Consider the following 17,824-nt stretch of genomic DNA (forward strand, 5'->3'; position numbering starts at 1 on the left):
TGCATACTGTACTGTACATGAGCTCAGGAATGACTTGTGTTTTCTGTGTGTGCGAGTATGTGTGTGAGTGTTTGTTGGCATATATGTGACGTCAATTGGAGGAACAGCATTACTGTCCCTGGTATTCAAGCTCTCCATCTGTTTGAATTTGCACTTACAGAGTTTTGGCTGGTGCTTCCTGTGGTCGAGCCCAAATTGAACTTCATGTCCACATGGTTCTCCAGTCCCCCCACCCCCTGCTGAACGTTGGAGAATTAAACTCCCTAATGCTTGGCTCTGTGTGTTCATTCGTGAGCTTTTAGGGCCTCTCGGGACCTAATATTTTGTATTATTATTTTTGAAAGAAAATTAAATGTTACAAATTAAATAAACATTTTGTTTCCAAACCTGTCCAGGGTGGAAAGATCAGTCTTGATATGCAGAATGTTTGACTAGCGTTTGTCGTCCATCTATTTCTTGCAAATGAATCCAGTTTATGCAGCAGTCAACCAGTCTATTTATAGAGGACTTCCTTCGGGAGACATTTCACCCAAAAATGAGAAAGTAAGTGAAGGATTTCAGCCGAAACTGTTGCTAAAGACCAGAAGACCTGAAGTACATGGCGTACTGTGTGTTGCTATTTTAGGCTCGTTTTAATGAGGCTTTTTGTCATTTCTGAATTATGACAGCCCAAATCCCAATTTGATTTTCAATATTATTCGAATAACCTTAACATTTCTTCTTTATAGTTACATGGAAGAAAGAAGTCTACAGGTTTGGAATAACAAATGGGTGAGTACTGTACAATATGCTGAGCCAGTAAGACTTGGATTTTGATTTGCTTTGTTTGTTGTTCAGACAACCCATCTATTTAATATTGCTGAAAAAGTACACCAGAATTTCAAATGAGGCTCCTATGAATCAAATTAATTTCTACTTGAACCTCAGGACAATTTGAATATGCATCATACTGTTGCATGAAAGTACAGACAAGTTAATTCTATATTTTAGAACTTTACTAGAGCTGTGAACAATGCAAAAGAAAATAGTATTTTTAAACATTTATTTTAACTTAAACTTAAAAATTAAACTGGAATATTTATTGAAAAACAAAGCAACAAAATTACTTAACCTTTACATTTAAAATGAAAACAATTAACTAAAAACAATTAAATAAAAATAATTAAACTAATAATAATCTGTAAGAGACTAGTCTAGATGAATCTAACATAAAAACTTGTATTCTTCCTTACGAAGTCTGGCACACTTTTGGGTAATGTTATGGATTTGCTTGGGGGTTTATTTGGTTAATATGTTATTTTATTGATTAGTTGTTAAATATAATTTTTTTATTGTTTTTTGCAGTGGCTTAGCAAACTCACTTGCGTTGTTGAACATTTCTGAATTAATTGATTTGGTTAGTTGATTCATTAGCTGATTAGCTTTCGGTTGGTTTTTTTTTATATTTATTCATTGCACATTGATGTTTTATTCAAATCGACTTACAAGTGAGAATAAAATAAGCATTTCAAATCATTAGAGATCAGTGGTGGGTGGCATGGTGGTGTAGTGGGTAGCGCTGTCGTCTGACAGCAAGAAGGTCCCTGGTTTGAGCCCCTGCTGGGTCAATTGGCATTTCTGTGTAGTTTGCATGTTCTCCCTGTGTTTGCGTAGGTTTCCACTGGGTGTTCCGGTTCCCCCCTCAAGTTCAAAGATGTGCTAGGTGAATTGGGTAAGCTAAACTGTCTGTAGAATATATGTATGTCCTGGTCCTCCTATTTGGGTGTTGAGTGTTGGGCTAACGACACACTTGTAAAGTGAAGTTTCACAAACTAATTTCAAAAGGAGCACGTGATATGATTGACTGCAGCTGGCCACTCATCTACATTCATTAGCTAGCCAGTCAGATTGATCCAAACTCACTGTAAGTTGCCTAGTTAGAACTACTCCCTTATCTTCGTTTTTCTGAAGAAACCCCCCATCCACCCCTTCTTCTCCTTTTCTTCTTTACCAGGGGAGCTCTCGAGAACCACCTGATCTCGTACTCCCTTTACATGCTCTTTGGACCAGGCGGGAGCCCTGGGCTCAACTATCTCTGAGCTCAGGGTTCTCTCCCGGGACAGCATGCCAAACCTGCTAACTTGCTAACAAGTTGTCAAACAATATCTAAGTGTGAACTCTTGAAAATGAAGAAAATTTCAAAACACCAACATGGTGCTGCTAAGTATCAACTTCGATATAAACTACTCTTGAAGTAAGTAAGAGAACAGTGGTGTATAAAAGCTATGACAAATGAATACTTACAACGAACAAGCGTGTCCTAAAGGTGGTTTGGCAAGTTGATTCATCTCTGTGGAGCATGTTCAGTGTTGCACAGTGCTTTCAAAGAAGCATGGGGTGCTTATAAGAACCTGTATGGTGCATATAGATGAAAAAATTGTATCTCCTACAAGGGTTTTGTAAAGACAGCTCACGTGTTTGAGTCACACTAAGAATTGCACAATGTTTTTCCAGAAACATGGAGTATTGATAAGATGCATATGGAGAGGATCAAATGCTTCTGTTTGTCAAGCCCACTCACCTGTGTGAAGCACAGTCAGAATTGCACAGTGTTATAAGAAGGTGTCTGGTGCATATAGAGAGAGAAAATATATGTGAAACGAATGTTACGGGGCGATATGACGCCATTCCTTTTCGCAGTAATCGGCTGACTGCTGACCTCCATATGGATGCTTTCCCAGTTGTTACCAGTTTGTCCAGTCATCTCACCATGTATGTCGGTGGACTTGAGACACAGAGAGGAGTTGACCACGTTGACGGGGTTTAAGTCCGGTGAAGAATACTACCAGAAAGCAGACAAAAACAAAAGCCAAAAAATAAAATTAAATAAACAAATAAATAACAGGGTGAGAATGTGGTAAAATCTGAAAACATGATAAAAATCAGATGAGGCCTTTTCTTTTTTGGATTGCTTTTAAAATGTCAGTTGGGTTTAGGGAAGTGGGTGAGGAGGACAGTCTATGCTTTTGAAAACACTATTAGTTGGGTTTAGGGAAGGACGAGCGTGGGTCAGTCAGTCAGTCGACAGCAGTCTCTGGTGGATTTACGCTAGAACAGCAGGCGCGAATGGCACTCGCGAGAAATTTGAGGTCTCAAAAAGTGTACACAGTGGCCTCTAATGAATTTGCTAAAACAACAACTGCAAAAAACATAGCTCCTGGAACATATTTGGCGCTCTTTAAAAATGTATATACAGGTATGTTTTCAGAATGAGTCTGGGTTGGTCTTTTTTTAGGTGTTTTACAAAGACCACTCAAAAAGAAGTGCACAATGGTTTTAATAAGAAAGTGTCTGGTGCACATGGAGAGGAGAAAGGGTGCCTTAAAGGCACAGACGGTGTCAAGCCCACTCACCTGCAAAAAGCAAACTTAAGTTTCCGAGAAGCACTGGGTGCTTATTAAAAGATGTCTGGTGCATATGGAGAGAATATTTTTTGGATACTTTTTTTTTTTTTGATGATTAAGTAACATTTCCTCTATTTTATGCGATATAGTTGAATCAGATGGCACATACAGTACATTTTTAAAAATTCATCATCTTCCTCAGGCGAGATGAGTGTACGAGCACCTCCCCTGCTCGCAAATTACCAATGCAAATCACACCTCACCCCTGAATGATCCCATTAGAGGGCATCTTGACCTTGATGAGTGATTCTAGAGAATGAATCACTGTACATTTAACAACTGTAGCCTTCCAGGATTCTCCACTTGGAAAAGAACAGTCTGTTCATGTCCCACACCCTCCTCCATGACATCATCTCCTCGTCCTGCGTGGTTTTCTCTACTCATCACATTATTTAATCAATCCAGCGAGATGCAGAAATCTATCAGGCGTAATGGACTGCTGACCCAACTCCTTCCCCAGACAGCCCTTCTCTTAACGACCTGAATTCATTAAATAATGGCTCGTGCAGACGGAAGAGCTTGTCATTGTGTTGCTCAATTGATGGAGCATCATATGTAATTTATTCTAAGCAATGCTGTGATTCAGCTGAGCAGGTCAGAACCTTGATGGACGAAAGAAACTACAGGGGTCTTGTGTCTCTTCATGATCAGTGCTGCAGGTTTGTCTCCTCAGCAGTTACAGGCCATCTGGTGACCCATTTCTCTGGTGCTTCCTCAACATTCAGACCTAGGGTTATTTATTAAGGGCATTTGCAGAGTACAGAAGGCTTTTGGAGCATATGATTGTGTAAATTGCATTTTGAGAGTGTTGAAATAGCTGAGTCAGGTTGAAGTCAAATAGAAATATTGGAAAGTGGGATTGACGTGTTTGAAAATCTCAATGGCCATTAATCGTCTTTGTACTGTAGATTGCTGCAAAAGTTTTGATTTTGTGGCTGATTTTCACTTTCACAAAGTTTTCTTGATGTCCTTGTGGTGTGTTCAATTGTTCAATTGAGTCAAAAAATGTTCAATTGAGTCAAAAAAATCCAATAAAGTGTGTTATACACTGACAGAAGTCTTGTCAGTGATCCCCGTATGCAAAAGATAATAACTAGTCGTGTAGTCATACATTAAAATCACCGGAGAGGGCTAATTCTTCACCAGGATAGCGCTCCTCCTCATATTTCAGCCTCCACATCAAAGTTACTGTAAGCAAAGAAGGTCAAGGTGCTCCAGGATTGGCCAGCCCAGTCACCAGAAATGAAGATTATTGAGCATGTCTGGGGTAAGAGGAAGAAGGAGGCATTTAAGATGAATCCAGAGAGTCTTGATGATCTCTGGGAATCCTGCAAGAATGCTTTCTTTACCATTCCAAATGAGTTTATTAATAAGTTATTTGAGTCATTGCAGAGATGTATGGATGCAGTTGTCTAAGCTCATGGGAGTCATACACAATATTAATTCTTTTTCCACAGCACTATGACTTTCTATTCTCTACTGTACATTATTTCTGTAAGTGACAAGACATTTGTCCAAGCAAAGTCAGACCTTACTGTCCTAATTAAATAATTAAAAATCAAGCCATGATCATATTTTATTTTGGTAAAATAACTGTAATCTAGAGAGCTTTGCTTTTCATATAAGCCACTTCTGATGCCAAATGATCAACTAAAAGGCAAAATATTGTTTGTTGTACCTAAAACTTGGATAGGCGACAAGACTTTCGTCAGGTAGTGTAAATGTCATTAAGTTACTTTTTGTGCATCGCTAAATCTTTGAGAGCTAGACATTAAAAAGTTTTTTATTACCAACAAAATCAAAAAGAAAATATAGTTATGTATAAATCATACAGAGAACACTTTTTCTAGTATAAGGAAAATATTCAGAGAGGGCGAAAAAGGAAAGGAGAGGGCATATGAAAAGGAAAATATTTTTGAACGGCACAAATTCTAGATGTTTTTACAGTATTCTTGTTACTAGATATTAAAAGGTTATTTAAAAGCAGTTTTAGTTATTCAAATATTCTTAAAGGGGTTTACATGTAGTATATTTACATTTATGGATGTCAAACTTTCCAATAAATAACAAGGTTTACAAAAAAATTCTACAGTTTTGGGTAAAGTTTTACAAGTAGTAGATTGCCGTATTAAGCCTGTCTTAATCCAAAAAAGACACAACACTGTCACTTTACTTTCCTTACGTGTTTAATTAACTCATTTAGTTACTTTAAAAATAGCGACTCACTATTGTAATAGTTCTAAAAATAACTTTACCCAACTCTGCTCGAATACAGTATCCTTGTTTTTTTTGCAGATGGCAGAATGTGCCTCTCGACTAATGTCTCCTATAGTGACAGCAGCGCTGTGATTGACGGGTCAGAGTTCTAGGACTAGCAAATATAGTGCTTGTCAAAACATGTGCTTTCCATGACTTTCCATGTGTTCAGTGATCCTCTTGTTCATGTCCAACATTCATCTTCCATCTAACTAGTGTCATGTGTCCAGCCTTTCTGGCTCTCTCTCTCTGGTGATTGATGGGGCTGCACTGACTTATAAATGTGTGTGTGGGAAAACAAAGGGTGGATTTCGAGAAGTCTGTGTGTGTCTGTCTGTGTTTGTCCCACAATAGGGAGAAGTGTAGTCGTGAAATGGCTTGTATTCTCCACAGACATGGATATAGATGCAGAAGTGTGTGTGTGTCTGTGTCTGTGTGCTCTCTATAGTGTCTCTCCCTGTAGTTTCCTCTGTATTGATTTAAAAACAAAACAAAAAAGACTTTTCTCTCTGGCAAAGTTTGTTTCTGCAGTCTATTTCATACTTCTTTTCTATTAGCAATCCTTCTTGATTATTTCATCATCTTTGCTTTCTGCGGTGCAAAAATAGGTCTCGGTTGTCATATAAACACACACTTTCCTTTAACAACGCTAATGTCACATTTAGTGATGGGAATAATGGCGTTATGAATAAATGGTATTGCAAAGGAAGTTATTTTTGTCATAAAAGCAAGTTAAACAAATGACTGTTTCCCCAGTTTTAAAATGAGCCGTTCTAACTGATAGACGTACATTTGGTCTATCTCTCTATTTATCTTTTTTATTTTTGTTAAATTTTTTTTAAGAAGCGTAATTAAATTTTAGCAGTTTTTTGGCCATTTTAGGTGTCATGGTGGTGCAGTGGGTAGCACGATCGCCTCGCAGCAAGAAGGTTGCTGGTTTGAGCCTCGGTTCGGTCAGTTGGCATTCCCATGTGGAGTTTGCATGTTCTCCCCTTGTTCGCATGGGTTTCCTTTGGGTGCTCCAGGTTCCCCCACAAGTCCAAAGACATGTGCTATTGGTGAATTTGGTAAGCTAAATTGTCCGTAGTGTTCCTGTATGTGGGTGAATGAGTGTGTATATATGTTTCCAAGTGATGGGTTGCAGCTGGAAGGGCATCTGGCGCGTAAAACATATGCTGGATAAGTTGGCAATTAATTCTACTGTGGCGACCCCAGATTAATAAAGGGATGAAACCAAAGGAGAATTAATGAATGAATCTATTATGATTCAATGTTTTACTATAGTAAATGCGTATGTACAATAATGTATTCAATTCAAGAGTTCACACTTAGCTGATTATTGATTATAAAGTGTGTTTGACATGCTGTCTCGGGAGAAAGCCCTGAGCTCATAAGATCCTCGAGCCCAAGGCTCCCTCCCATTACAAGGCGAGGGCACTTCAGATCATTATGCAAGGGCACTTTCTATCCAAGACTAAAAAGGGCATGTGCACTGCACAGGTTGAGCCCTATGTGTGCACGTGCCTGCAGGGGAAACCCACATGAGCACAGTGAGAACGTGCAAACTCCACACAGAAACGTCAACTGGCTTGGTAAGGACTCGAACCAGTGACGTCCTTGCTGTGAGGCAACAGTGCTAACCACTGATAAATAAGGGACTAAGCCAAAGGAAAATGAATGAATGAATCTATTATAATATAGTGTTTTACTATAGTAATTACATATTTACTATAATGTATTCAATTATATAGGTTACTCTCTCATTGTCCCACAACAATATTCAAATGTAAAGTTTATTTTTTATAATAAATGTATTATTTTATTTAGAGCCAAGTTCATTCATTTAACATTTAATATTGGTTTATTGTTTATTGGTTAAAGTTTATTGACAAACAAAACTTGGTAATTTGTTAAATTTCCCTAATAATTAGTTACTTTTTCAATGATACAACTATGATATAGTTACTTAATCAGTTTTAGTTTGTGAGAAGTAGATAGTAATAAAATATAAAAACTTTTTCAGCACTGGTCACATTTTTTATTGTTTAATTTATTTATTTTTATTTATTTACTTTATAAAATTTAAATATTTTCTAATAATAATTTATCTTATTTAGAGCCAAGTTCATTCATTTAACATTTAATATTGGTTTATGGTTTAATAGTTTAAGTTTATTAAAAAAAACTCAGGTAATTAGTTACTCTTCTTGGTAAAAGATTGGGGATTATTTAAATGCTTGTATGCTTAACAATGTTGTGTTTATTTGATTAAATAGAAATCTATGTTTTATTTATTTGTTTATTTATTTATTTATTTATTTAAGTGTTTAACCAAGGAAGTCCCTTTGAGATACAATGTTTCTTCTACCAGAGTCCTGGTCAAAACAGGCAGCATAGGACTGAGTTACAGAAAAATAATATCACAACACGTAGACACACAAAAGTAATATAATCCATAATCAATTATTAGGACTTGTGCACTGTTCTAAATAGACAAACTTTAAACTATTTTGAAATATAGTAATAGAGAGAACAGATTTCATACATGTGTGTAGTATATCTTGAAGCTTATTCCAGACATATGGAGCATACTTAGAGTATTCAGATCAACCTAACTGTATGAAAAAAATGGCATCTTAAGTAAAAGTATTTCTGCTATTATACGTATTATTGCAATATTAGCAATATTGTTGTATTGTAAATTAAATAATATGCAATTCCTGTAATGACAGATGAATTTTCAATAACCGGAGCAGCCGCAAACATGCAAACTCCTTACAGAGATGCCAACTGACCCAGCCAGGACTCGATCCAGCGACCTTCTCGCTGTGAGGCAACAGTGCCAACAACCACTGAGCCATTGTGTTGCCTGATTTTGTTTTGTAGTGTTAATTTTTTTAAATTGTGTGAAAGGACAGCTAAAATACAAACTGACAAAGCCAGCAATAATATAAATAAATTTCACAGTACACCTTGTTTATTTTTGGTGTTTTATTTTAATTCTAATTTTGTCCCATTTGGAAGCTTAAAGATTCATCTGATTCAATTGTAGCCAGTATGATTTTTTGTTTGGATCAAAATGCTGATTATCTTAAATTGAGTCATGTAAAAAAAAAAAAAAAAAAAAAAAAAAAACTTCAAGTGCATGGCTAGCCCAAGCTACAGCACTATAATAGTGTTAAGTTCTGCTATTATATGCTTTAAACTGCAAAAAAAAAAAAAAAAAAACCTTCATTTAGCACAGAGCTCATTTGTTTTGCAGGTATTGCTGCAGAAATGACATGTATTCCTTCATCTGCAGACCCAGAGTGAAAGAGCAGATGTTCAGAAGTATACAACTTCAAGCAAAGGATGAGAGACATCTGACGCCACTAGAAAAGCTGCACATATCTTCGGGGATCTGCAGGTAGAACTCAGTTTGTGTCAGCGGAGACCTGCTGAGATTTAATGCCATGTCTTGATGTGCCGATGCTGGTGTGAAATCATTAATGACAGGTTAAATCATTCATTTAGGCTGCAAATGCCTCAGATCTAATGATGTCTCTCAGCACACTGCGTGTGTCTAATGATATTGCACTGGTTAAGAAGGACTTGACTTCAGCAAGGATTGAAGAAAACCTACTCAAACAATTGATTTTGCTGTTTTCCACTATTTGTTTTGCTGTAGTTTGCTGTAGTTTTGCTGCAGTTTTTGTTTGTGGTTTTCCATTTGTAGCGACGCTACTGCCCAACACTGCTCAAAAGTAAAGAAAAGTAACACATTACTTACCATACAAAGTAACTTTGTAACGCAACAATTTTGGGGGAGTTACTCCATATTGTAATGCATTACTTTCTAAAGTAACTGTCCCCAACACTGATAATGGTGTATAGTAACTGTAAGGATATTCAATTCAATCCACCTCTATTTCTATAGCGCTTTTACACTGTAGATTGTGTCAAAGCAGCTTCACACAGAATATTATAGTAAACTGAAACAGGATCAGTTTTCAGAGTTTAAGTTCAGTTTAGCTCAGTTCAGTGTGGTCTAATAATCAGTACTAAGGGCCCTATCATACACCAGGCGCAATGTGGCGCAGGCATGGCTCAATACTTGTTTGGTAGTTTCAGCTTGGCGCAAGAGTCGTTTTGAGGCGTTGCGCTACGCTGTTTAAATAGCAAATGTATTAGCGTATGGCGTTCTGAGGCGCACTGCTGACGCGTCGCTATTTTGAGAAACTAAAATAGATTTTTCATTAGACCAAAACAAACCCGGTCTAAACTCAAGCGCAGAGACTCTCGCTTACACACTGCTTAATACGCACAAGAGAGCAATAGGCAAAAATCTTTACATATGAAAAAAATTAAATATTAAGGATATATATAGGATATAATAAGAATAGATATAGGATATAAATATAAAGGATTAAAATATTACAAAACATATTATTTTCTAGCCAACATAAATATGAAAAATCACTGCTTTTATGCCTTCTTCATCTCGGGAGGCTTTTTCAGTTCATTCATAACAATTTGCTTTTGTATAATGTTATTATTATTAGCAGTATTATTTATTATACCCATATTTATATTTGTTTTATTAAAAACAAGCTTAGATTTGCCCACCTGTCAGGTTTTAGACCATAAGGGGCACAGCATGTGTTTTAGGATATAACTTTCGTTTTCGATATATTATTCGTTTGCTGGAAATTAGAACTGAATTTAGAAATAGTTTTGAAATGAATATTTGCGTTTAACAATCGCAATTAATTATTTATAGACTAATTGATGTCTGTGCGTAAAGGTTTCCCTATCCAAGAGCGAAAGTGAAAGGGATCCATTCTCATTCTCACACAGTAGATGCTCTGTTTAACAGTTTTCTGTTAAAAAACTGTTAACTGTTAACTGTTTGCTAGTGAAATGCTCAGTTTTTCCACTTAGACTTACTTTGCGTATTTCCTGTAAATAGCGAATGCGCTTATGGCGCGACGCAGCAGCTCTTAAAGGGAATGGGAGATGAGACTCTAATTGGTTTATTCTCAAAACACACCTATAACTCATTAAGAAAATAAACTCAACCCTTTTAGACCATGCGCCTTGGCGCAAAGCGGATTTTCCCATCCATAAATTAGCAAAAATGCGCTCTGACACGCCCTGAAAGCGTTTGCGCCCGCGTTTTGCGCTCTGCGCATGGACCGTCAAAATAGAGCCCTAAGAGTCCAAACACTGAGGAGCAAATCCTTCGATGTGAAGCTCTACAGTTCCATAGCCATGCAAGTCAGTGGCGACAGCGGCGAGGAAAAAACTTTTCCAATTGGCGAAATTGAAGAATCAATCCATCTCCTATATCCAAACGTTTTGTGCAGAGCTGCAGTCTAGGCGCTGAAGGCTGGAGAACACTTTTAGATAATAATTGTTATTCCATTCAGGAATGATATTTACAGGCCAACATAAGGTGAAGTTAAGGTAAGCATTTTCAGAGAGGCTAGCAATTGCTAAATATCCTACCTTCACTGTAAAATCACTGTCAGAAGCCACGACTCCTGCACATAAAGACATGAACATGTGCAGAGATCTGAGACCAGAAGTGACAATATGAGGGAGATTAGCTCATGTCTCGATGCAAAATTACAGTTACAGCACATCATATTACAGAAGAAACATAAGGCTGCGTCATGGTCATTATCATTTAAAATATGAAGGATTTTCTGTGCTCATGTTGTTGGTCTATTGTTGGTCACAGTGCTTAGTTTCTGCAATAATCGATTAGTAAATAAAAATTCTTATTGTTATTGTTTTAGTAACCAAGAAACCTGTTGCCAATTTGATGCCAATATTTAATGAAAGTATAGTGCTGATAAATACAAGCACACCGTATGCTCGCTGGTAGGCTTCTGAAACTGCTGGGAATAGTTTATTCCAGGACTGCACAGCCAACAGAAGGATTTATTTTAAGATCAGCTGAATGTAGACAGAAAGGCAGGAGGTCGAGGCTTCCTCTGGTTTCCACACCTCTAATGTGAATGAGTGAGCGAAGATGTCTTTGTTCCTTCAGTCTCGTTCCAATTAAACTGCTGTGATCGACGGCTTTAGGGCTCCCTCTTTCCAGCACAACCATTCCTCAGGCCAGTAAAAACAACAGGCTACTCTAATTGTCTAATGCGTCATGCATAGAGCGCTGGCTAAAATCACCACTTGTGGTATCAAATTATTAACAAGTGGATCTTTTGCATCGTTTCATAGGTAGAAATTGACCATAAGTTTCTATTTAAAGAGACTGTTCACCCAAAATTACACCTATTTTTTGTTATCTGTATGTGTTTTTATTTCAACTCTCAAAATGCCATTGTTGTTGACTTTTTTAATTTTATGAATCACCATGAACCACAATATCAGTTAAAAAAGAAGAATGAACAGAAGAAAGAAGCCATCTATATCTTGGATGGCCTGAGGGTGAGTAAATTAACAGCACATTTTCATATTTGGGTGAACGATCCTTTTAACCTTTGCAGACAGGCTTTTTTCTGTCTACTGTAAGTGGGAAATCTTGACCAAAAAAAGCTGCAAAGCGGATCAATTTTATGTCCATAATTGAAATTCAGGTTACATGAGGCTATTAAATGCTACAAGGTCTATTGCAGCATCTGGATCATATCACACTGTACGTACTGTATGAATATTTTCAATAATATATTGTTTTTAGTTCCCAGAAATGATACACCGATTATTATTCAGCATCACACATACACGTCATTCATTAATCAACATCATTAATCAGACTCAGTCCAGAAGAGTGTTTGACTCTGCCTTTTATTTTTTAAACAAGTTTATACAAAGAACACTGAACAATGTTTCCGTTATAAAGAGATGCTTAAAAAGCCATTAAATCAGATGGACTGGGTCCGTATGTTCCTTAGAAATTGCAACTCTTGACATAGAAACAGTTGGCATTTCTTTGCTGTTGTGTCGGCATATTTACTGTAGCCATTATCATCAGCATCATCATTGCCCTTGTCATCATGAATTATCAAATTTGCTCTCCCGTATGCTCATTTGTTTAATTGCTTTTAGTCAAAATTGGTAATCATAATTTACTGAATAAGGTTGCTCTCATGATCATCATACAGAAAACATCTAGTCCTCTTTCTACTTGGCTGTTAAACACTTGTTGAATTGAATCTTGGCATCAGAATTTTTATTAATACTCAACAATCTCAGTGCAGTCAATGTTTGGTAAATCTTTAAAGGAATATTCAACTCTAGTGGATGCAGGTTTTAGTGTGAAGTATTATCAAACTATTCTATAATCTGTTATTTAAAATGGAGTATTGTATTGTTTATTTCATTCACTTTTCTTTATGCCGGAAGTGCCCAAACTCGATCCTTGAGGACCGGTGTCCTGCAAAGTTTAGTTTCAGCCCTAATCAGACACACCTGGGCTAGCTACTGTAATTAAACTCTTAAGCTGCGGTCACACTAGAGTTTGATCATACGAAATTCTGTCGTGCTGCACTGCGAAAAGGGGCGCATTGAACAAGATTATTAGACGTTTAAAAAAGCGAGCGATTGCTCCATGTTTTAAATTTCTGTCCAGAGAAGTCATGTTTTGATCCTCGATTGGTCTCAAGCAGTCAAGTGATGCGATTTTGCAGGTTAGAGTTTACCAAGCTTGAACTTTGCACTGCAGCAAACTCCGAAACTTGACGCATGACCCTGTGTTTCCGGTTTAATGCTTTCGCGTGCGTATGAATGGAAGTCAATGGGAGGAAAAGCCCAGTGTGACGGCAGCTTTAGCCTGTGGTTACACTGGACTTTTCTCCCTATAGACTTTAATTCATACGCACGTGAATGCATCAGATCGGAAACGTAAGCTCGTGCGACAAGTTTCGCAGTTTGCTGCGTTGCAAAGTTCAAACTTGGTGAACTCTGACTTGCGAAATTGAATCACTTGACTGCGTGAGACCAATCGAGGATCAAAACCTTACCTCCGTGTACAAAAATGTAAAATATCGGCCAATTGCTCACTTATTTAAATATCTAATGATCTTGTTTATTCCCGTTCTTTTCTCAGTGCCGTACAACAGAATTTCAAAAGCTCAAACTTTAGTGTGACGCAGCTTATCTAGGCTTTCAAAAAACATTAATGCAGGTGTTGAGGCAAGTTGAAGTTAAAATCTGCAGGACACCGGCCCTTCAGGACCGAGTTTGGCACACCTGCTTTATGCTTTGCATTTGTCTTAATTCAAAATAAGTCTTAAATGTAGTGTTTTCTAGCTTTTGACAGCACATTTCAAATGCTAAAACAGTTTTTGGCCATCTTTCCATCTGGTATTAACATGTGTTTTCAGTGATTAGATCACAAATGATCAGCTGAGAAGTATTAACATATTTCAAATGCATCTCTTGTGACTTTTGTTTGCATTTCATCAATTTCCTTTTCACTTATTTGATCAAATTTACTTTACATTTGGAGGAGCACTTAGTGCAACACACAAGTACTACTGAATAAGCAAACCCACAAAGCAATTTTGTGTTTAACTCAGGGGCGTTCAACCCTGTTTCTGGAGACCTTCCTGCAGATTTCAGCTCCAACCCTGATCAAACACACCTGAACCAATTAATTAGGACTTGAAGCAGCACTTGATAATTACAGGCAGGTGTGTTTGATTTGGGTTGCAATTGAAATCTGCAGGAAAGTAGATGTCCAGGAACGGGGTTGGTCACCGCGGTTTAACAGATGTCTAATAGACATCTAAACATGGATGTTTTGGCTAAATTTGGGCTGTCAGTGAAAACCTAATAGACTTAAAAATACATCAAAACATAGACATTATCAAAATTACAGTAAGGAATGACTACACACAAAGTCTGTGTTTTTGATGACTTAACTAGTTTTGTACTCCGTTTAAACATCTCTTGACTAATTTTAAACACGAAATTGTCACTTCAGTTGACACTTTCCATAAGGTAAATGATGAAGCTCAAAGTTGTAGCACTTGTTTACACTTGTATTTAGTGTTTATTTGTGATTGGATTGACAAAAATGCATCTTATTACAAGGATTTTGTTGCTTTAGGTATATGCCATTTAGCTTTTAAAATGATCTAAAGGTTAGGGCATTCCTAAAAGTTGTAAAAAAAAAATAAAAATAAAAAAAAATCTCAAAAAATAAAGACTCAAAGAAAAAAAGCAGTTAGTCTAAAAATGTAGTGGTTTCTACTGTGGAAAAAACTGACAGAAATATGAATGACTCATCCTGCACTGAGCAGATTTTTATCCAATCAGATGTAATATAATACTTCATGCTAGTACCAACTAATGATTCATACCTGGATAATTCTTAAATAATAATTCGTAAATAAATTCTTCTGAATAATTTTAATTTTCTGAGAGAGATTTCTAATATGTTCTACCCAAACACAATCTCACAACAATTCGTAACGTTTTGATTTAGTGGCTAATTCGTACCTCATTCGTACAATTTAATACGATTTGCTCATCCCCCAATGATGGTTGGGTTTAGGGGCGGGGTTGGCTGCCACACCTCCTTTTTAAAAATTTACGTTTTTGAAAAACTGAACTTGTACGAATGTGTATGAATTAGTCACTAAACTGAACCTAAAACCTAAAATAGTTAAATTTCTTTGTCATATAAGGCTGGTTTTACCATCCAATAAACATGGTGCAAAAGTGAATTAATTGAGTCTATATCTATAAATATTCCTTTAGACTCCCAAACACTGACCTTTCTAACAGTCCATAAATTAGTCTTAAAAATGTACAACTCACAAACATGTACAACTACAAATTGTGGTTGTTGTCAAACAGGTGCACTTCAGCTTGCTTTTGCTGTGCTCTCTGCAGCTCTGTTTGCCTTTGACTGTCTCTCTGTTTTCACCATCCTGTAAATTTCCTTTCTCTGAATTATTCAGCATCTCCTCAAAGTGCAACCAGACTTAAAGAAGCAAAAAAAAAAAAAAGAAAAAAAAGCATGGCAGATATGGAAATGGGGCATTAGACAAGTAAAAGAGATGGAGTACATGGAAACGAGAGGAGAGGATGACAGATCTCCTCTCTCCACCCTCGGTTCTTCATCATCATGTAGTGTATTATCCTCCATTTCTCTCTCTCCTCAGCCTCAGGAGACCCACATTAACTTGGATATCACTGACAGCTAAGACTTAAGCTTCCCGCTGTCCTGACAAGAGGGAGAGAAGAGGAGGAACAAACACAAACGAGACAGTGACAGAGAGAGGGGGAGACTCTGGTAATATCGCGTCTATACTGTAAGTGAGTGATTTGACAAAACCAGATTATGATCGATGAAACTGTTCAAGTGTGCAAGGGTTGAACTATGAGGATCGGTTTTAGCAAGGGTTCCTGTAGGCAAGAGTATTACACTTAAAATGTTTCATCACTGAAATTTCCTGCAGAACATTTACTTTAAACAAGTTAATTTAGACCTTTAAAATACTACTGTAAGTGGGTCAAAAATTAGTTTTCAAGCATCAAAACAATGAAAAATTAATGCAACGCTTCATTTTTATTAATGTAATATGCTCATTTTACAAGTCATCAACAGTTAAACAGTTGACTTTAACCTTTTTTTAATCCATTTAGCGGATCTCTGGGTCTTGCGGTAGCATTTTTAGCTTAGCTTAGCATAGTTCATTGAATCAGATTAGACCATTAGCATCTCACTCAAAAATGATCAAATAATTTAGATAATTAAAGCTTGACTCTACTGTAGTTATATCCTGTACTAAAATTGACGGGAAGTGAAAAGTTGCAATTATTTAAACCCATAAGACTATATTCTGCTCCATGGTTGTGTGCTTGCTCGCCGGTAAACCAATACCTCTCGGATGCCACATCAACAAAATTTCTGTAGTAGGCTTACTCTAAATTTTTACTAAAAAATCTTAAATAACCGTCCAAAATTAAAGCATTTCGATAAAATAAGTTTTGCTTTCAAAGCGGTATTCTTTCTTGTGCTTTTTTTTGTTTTAGTACAGTTTTTTAATAATATTTTAATAGGCCTAATTGATCAACTGTGTGTTTTGTAGCCTATTTATTTAGGCAGCTGTGTGTGTTATCTTATACTGTTGTTTAACTGACTGTTAGCCTATTTTAAACTACGGAGCTCTGAACATAATTCGAATTACAAATTCGCTTCCACGACTGTCTTATTAATGCATATCCTTGTTTTAATTAAAGTTATACTTTAATAATTAAATATGAAATGAAATAATTAGTTCCTGGAATAGTCCTACTAAATCTATGAATCTAAAGAATTAACTTAAAAATTAATTCATGGCATTTAAGCCTGAACAAAAGAGAAAAGGCGGCCTTTGCTGCTGCAGTACTACGCGTGACTGCACATGACAAATTGCAGCACTGCACATGAAGTAACGCGCATTCTCAGTAGCCAAATTGTATTTTCAGATGTAACGACATAGTGTAATATTTAATTATCAAGACCTAAAAATAAAATTCATTGTAACAGTACTTTATATACCAAACAATCTTTTCAGACATATTTCGATATATTTATTTAAAACAAGAAACGTTCGATCACATACTAAAACATTTTTAAAGTACTATCAATCTGCATTGTTTGACACTCATTTTCAAAAAAAATCACAATTTTATCAATTTAGTTCAATCAGATTATTTGTTTATGTATTTTAATAATTACAGGTTAGAATAAGTAATTTGGCATTTCCTTTTTACATAAACATGATCGGCTAAATGACAGTGACCTTTTAATTTGAGTTATTTGAAATATTGAAGTAAACAGTTGCATTAAATATGCTTGATTTCACACTATAATGTCTTTTTTTCTTTTTAATCGCATTTTAATTAGTTTTTAATCATGTTGTTTTTTTCTTAAACTTGTTTATTTTATTTTGTTCATGTAAAGCACTTTAAATTACCATTGTGTATGAAATGTGCTATATAAAGAAAATTTGCCTTGCCTTGATTTGAATGCAGACATCGAAATTTGCCTTTGACCTGAGCACAGAGTACATTTCACTGGTCATCATCTACTCTGGATCATTTATCATTTTATCTGCATTACTAAGTTAAAAAGACACACCACATTCCCAGAATCCCACAAAACAGCCAATATAATCAATGTCAGT

At 36.3% G+C, this 17,824-nt stretch overlaps 2 long non-coding RNA genes across 3 annotated transcripts; one reads left to right on the forward strand and one right to left on the reverse strand.

Annotated features, from left to right (window-relative positions):
• Positions 1 to 286: 286 nt before the first annotated feature.
• Positions 287 to 16,491, forward strand: LOC141381193 (uncharacterized). 2 transcript variants are annotated; one of them, XR_012400974.1, is made up of 4 exons: positions 287 to 543; positions 729 to 771; positions 8,962 to 9,564; positions 10,886 to 14,423. It is a non-coding gene; the product is annotated as an uncharacterized lncRNA (long non-coding RNA). The 2 variants fall into 2 exon arrangements; XR_012400973.1 differs by lacking the exon at positions 10,886 to 14,423 and adding an exon at positions 15,815 to 16,491 and having other exon boundaries at positions 396 to 543; positions 9,001 to 9,105.
• On the reverse strand, positions 12,471 to 17,824 carry LOC141381192 (uncharacterized). The gene is made up of 2 exons (XR_012400971.1): positions 13,664 to 17,824; positions 12,471 to 13,290 (listed from the first exon to the last, which is right to left on the reverse strand). It is a non-coding gene; the product is annotated as an uncharacterized lncRNA (long non-coding RNA).

The sequence above is a fragment of the Danio rerio genome, chromosome 3 (genome assembly GCF_049306965.1).
Source record: "Danio rerio strain Tuebingen ecotype United States chromosome 3, GRCz12tu, whole genome shotgun sequence".
Taxonomy (NCBI): domain Eukaryota; kingdom Metazoa; phylum Chordata; class Actinopteri; order Cypriniformes; family Danionidae; genus Danio; species Danio rerio.